This window comes from Neomonachus schauinslandi, chromosome X, assembly GCF_002201575.2.
Source record: "Neomonachus schauinslandi chromosome X, ASM220157v2, whole genome shotgun sequence".
NCBI lineage: Eukaryota > Metazoa > Chordata > Mammalia > Carnivora > Phocidae > Neomonachus > Neomonachus schauinslandi.
The window spans coordinates 10,725,176-10,730,395 of NC_058419.1; the positions used below are offsets into that span (position 1 = coordinate 10,725,176).

The following is a 5,220-nucleotide window of genomic DNA, read 5'->3' on the forward strand; positions in this document are numbered from 1 at the left end:
TAACCTGGGGAAGATTACACATCCCTTTTTATTTGGCAACAGCTTTTTAGGCAATTCAACATATCAAGTAAAATGAAATTTTTTTCAAACAAAAGTTCTCACATATTTATTACTGAACCAACCAGCTAGTGCAGAAGCATAGCAACAGAAAAATAATTTTCCCAATAAAATATGTCTGATTGTTCAGGTAGTAGTGATGTTTACATAGTGATACGAATATGTGTGCCATCTCCTACGTGATTCCTATAGATCCAGCTTGGTTCTTGTCTAGTGTCTCCTCTTGGAATTGTATTTGATTTTATTACCAGTTTTCATCTGAATCCACTGGGGAATGGGAGGATTCTGCTTTAGTTTCTTCTCCAGGAATTACTTGATCCTGAAAGTCTTGTGAGAGGACATGGTGAGGAACAATGAACTGCACACACCACAATGGTGGAGAAAAGGATAGAGCTAAAATTATTTTTAACGTTTTTCTTTACAAGTTGAAAGAACAAATCCTTTGAGATTTTTCAGGACCCTGTGAGAAATCTCAAGGTCAGTTATAGAACAGAAAGATTTCATTTAAGATTTAATTTGGGGGATATAAAATTGACAAAAATGTCAAAAAACATTAGCTCATTTAAAAGTGAGAAGTCTTGGTTCATTTACATAATCAAGGATATGGTGAAGATTTACATAAAGCACAAGAAATTATTCAAATAAGATACAAAAGCTTTGTTTCCTAGAGAGGTTACTTAAAAGGTAAAGAAAAACCTTTTAGAATGTCTTATTAAGAACAGACCAATGGGGTGCCTGGGTGGCTCAGTCGTTAAGCATCTGCCTTCGGCTCAGGTCATGATCCCAGGGTCCCCGGATAGTGCCCCACATCGGGCTCCCTGCTCAGCGGGAAGCCTGCTTCTCCCTCTCCCACTCCCCCTGCTTGTGTTCCCTCTCAATCTGTGTCTCTCTTTGTCAAATAAATAAATAAAATCTTAAAAAAAAAAAAAAAAGAACAGACCAATAATCTAAGAAAATTTTGTAGTTTTAACTAATAGATAATTGAATTCTAGATTTGTACCAGAGTACTTTTGATATTAAGACTTATTTTTAAAATCCTTATAAATAAATCCATTCAATCTTACCAGCTTGACCACACATCAAATTCCTTTTATACAAAATTTCTACAACTTTCTATACCCATTCAGATTTGTCCTATATTTTTCATCTTTCTCAATCTGAAACAACCAGACAACTTACTTTAGGCTAAAGTTGTTCTCTTTTTTTCCCTTAATAAAAACACATCCTTTATACCCTGGATGCTTTTCCCGGTCAAAAACACATCCTACTTTCCTTACATACTTTCTTTTTTTTTTTTTTAAAGATTTTATTTATTTATTTGACAGAGAAAGACACAGAGAGAGAGGGAACACAAATGGAGAGTGGGAGAGGGAGAAGCAGACTCCCCGCCGAGCAGGGAGCCCGATGTGGGACTCGATCCCGGGACTCCAGGATCATGACCTGAGCCGAAGGCAGTTGCTTAACCAACTGAGCCACCCAGGCGCCCCCCTTACATACTTTCATACGAAGTTGTTTTTCATCATCCTTATTATTTTTAGCAGTTTTAATTATATCTATCCATTATGAATTTAACCATTAGTAACCTTTCTTCTATAGAGAAAACTAGAAAGTAAACAATTGTGAACTGTCTCACATGCAAGCAATCTGTAGCAAGCTAGCAAATTTTGTGAATATAATATCTCACAATTTTTACAGGTACAGTTGACCCTTGAATAACATGGGTTTGAACTCTGTGATCCACTTAAATGCATATTTTTCCTGATAAATACATTACAGTACTGTAAATGTATTTTCTCTTCCTTTCGATTTTCTTAACATCTTCTTTTGATTACTTTAGTGTAAGAATACAACATATAATACACATAACATGCCAAATATGTGTTAATCGACTATCTATGTTATCAGTAAGGCTTCCAGTAATAGTAGGCTATTAGTAAGGTTTTGAGGGGGGGTCAAAAGTTATATGCAGATTTTTGACTGTGTGGGGGTTGGCACCCCTTAACCCCTATGTTGTTCAAGGGTCAACTCTATATTCTTCCTCATGGTACAAATTCTGAATGTGGCAAAGAGAACATATTTCTTAATAGACCCAAATATATTTAGCTTCCATATACCATATAAAAATAAGATGCCAGAAGTATATAAACTTAAACTTATGCTTAATGTTTCAGTACTTTGTCTTACTTAGAAAGAATCTAGATATTTAATAAATATCTGTTCCTTGTTTTAGCATAGCTCTAAGGTTTCAAGTTACCAGAAAGATTTTGGGAACAATTTTCAGGCAGACATACTATCACACTAAACAAGGCTAGCTATCATCTCAAGCTACCTCCTTATTGACTACTTTTAGAGTACATGCATATTAGTCAAGTAGCACAAGAACAAAAATTTAAACAAAGTTAAATGCATTTTTTTGTTTGTTTTACTGCTGTTTTTGTTATGCATGAAGTAATGGGTATCGAGAAATTCATTTTTTTTCAAGCAATTGATTTTTACTGCATTTTACATGTACATTTTTTCCTTGGGTTGAATTTGCAATTTCATAATCTTAAACATACGGTAAATGTAATAAGAGCTTATTTGGCTCGTAAGCTCAAATAGGATAAAAATGTATGTTCATATGATACTTAATGTTGATGACTCATAAGCCATAGCTTTAAAAAAATTAAATCCACAAGTCTTCATTGCCAAAGATTTACCCAAGTCATGTGAATTTGAGAAGTATTTGGGTTAATTTCTCTATTTCTGGGAGTTTCCAGAACATGTAACTTATATAAGCGCTCATTTATCTCTAAACCAATTTGAATAGAACTCCTTTAAGGGATTTTATGTATTAATTCACTAATACTGTCTAGAGGTAAGAAAATATCACATATGCATAACACACAGAGAGATACATAATCACATGAACAGACACAGAGTATAACTTTCTACCCTAAAGTTTTAGTACACTTTTGCTTCATATTTTTAATTTAAGGGAAGATTGAAGGTGGTAAAAGGATAAACGAAGAGCAGAGGTGATGATGGGAAAGGGGAGACTTTAGCGGAGCCAGATTGGAGAGATCTTCCTTTTCCCAAAGAGTTCATTGAAGTTCCAAGCATTTTCCTTGGTAAAATCATACCAACGAGAAGGACAAAATTTGTGGGTTGTATAGCCAGTTCAGGAAAGGGGTTTCAGTCAACTCAAAAGTTCTCATGGGAGTAGCAGGATCAAATAGAGAGAACAGTGAGGTCTCACAAAGAGCCAGGAAAAATTTTCAGTCCAGAAATTGGAAAGTGAAACCACATGCAAGATAAAGAACCAGGAAAAATCACCAAGTCCAGGAAGTTAAGGGGTAATCCCCACTCAAGATAGAAAGTCAGTGGGGCGCCTGGGTGGCTCAGTTGGTTAAGCGACTGCCTTCAGCTCAGGTCATGATCCTGGAGTCCCTGGATCGAGTCCCGCATTGGGCTCCCTGCTCGGGGAGGAGCCTGCTTCTCCCTCTAACTCTCCCCCCTCTCATGTACTCTCGCTCTCTCAAATAAATAAATAAATCTTAAAAAAAAAAGATAGAAAGTCAGGAAGAAAAGAATTCCAACCGAGCAGATACTTTTCAAAAAAGAAGCCTGAGTCTCCGACCCAGGTTCTGCTTGTCTGGAGTTTTATTCAATAACCTTAACCATAAAATATTTTGAAAGATTGAAATTCATCCTCAAAGTACATATATTTTATCTTATTAGAAATTTTTGTGAAGGTGGTGCAAAATTTGAAGGGAATTCCAAATATGGAATTCAAAATAGAACTCTAAATCCTATCTTTGTAATACAAGATCTTTTTATAATATATATCTCTCTAGTTCACTTCCCCTGTCAAGGGTCTCTGGGGTCTTCCTATCACAATTGCAATATAAATGCTAACTCCTTCCACATTCTACAAGTGACTGTGCTTGCCTCCTGAATCCTCTCCTCCCACTCTCTCCCTATCGCTTGCTCCTCTAGTCATATAAGAGTTCTTAGAGCTCCTTGAACTTGTCAAGCTTGTTCCTGCCTCGGGGTTTTTATCCTTCTTCTCTGAGCCTAAAATGCTCTTTCCCCAGACTTCAGATGGCTCTTTTCCCTATTATTCAAGTCTCTGCTCTATGTTGCCCTCAGGCCCCACACTCATCCTCTATTTACTTACCTTGGTTTTCTTCATAATACTTAAACTCTGAACTTATCTGGTTTGTGAATTAATTGTATCACTCTCCATTATAATGTATAGTCGAAAAGTGTTGGGAGATTTTTCACTACTGTGTCCCGAGCACTTAGAACAGAATCTGGCACATAGCACATTCTTAGCATATATATTTTGAAAAGAAATACATGGTTAATGAATGATTATACACTTAGTGACTACTGCATTAAGTTAGAAGAATTAATTCTAGTGAGAGGATTAATTATCCATTTTGAGTGATAGTGATACTTCATGCATTCAAATACTTAAGCTTTCTCAGGGAAGCATATATGCTAGCCTGGATATTTTCTGGTAATATTACTTAATAGAGAAAAAGAAACAATAGCATTTAAGTCCATTGTCATCAGAAAATATCAAAATATATGAAGCTTTTTTTTTTCTGTAAGATTAAAGAATTCACATTTACACCTGAGATGGATTATTTGATGTTTCTTAAGTAAAAGAAGGCTCAAGTTTGTCTAAGGTTGAAAAAGATTAGTTTATATCATTCTAGAGAACAACTATTTGCTCAAATTCACACAGGATTATAATTAAAGGTCACAGGAAAGCTCATGTTGTTTTACTTCTGATTGAAATGAGGGAAATGTCTTAAATTAGGTGCTCTTCTCATATAATTAACAATCTCTAAAACCTCATTTCTTACAAGCAATCCATTTCATAAATTCCTTTTTTATATTTTATATTTTTATTGTATTTACATATACAAATGTATTTTTTACATAAATGTATTATCTGAGGTCATACTCACATGTACTGTATTGTCATTTTCTTCTTTATATTGTTTAGCTTCTCCTTCCCCCCACTCAAACAGCTCCTGCTTTGCAACTCATGTTAGCAAATGTGGCTGTGTATGTATTTATATATTTATGTTACACATATATACACATGCACACACACACACATACACAACCCTGCGCATATCATATTCAAATAGCAGAAAAACAAAGACA

The 5,220-nt window shown here is 35.1% G+C and overlaps 1 pseudogene; it reads right to left on the reverse strand.

The window, feature by feature from the left end:
• Window positions 1-243: 243 nt before the first annotated feature.
• On the reverse strand, window positions 244-399 carry LOC123323400 (annotated as a pseudogene).
• Between the last annotated feature and the right edge of the window lie 4,821 nt (window positions 400-5,220).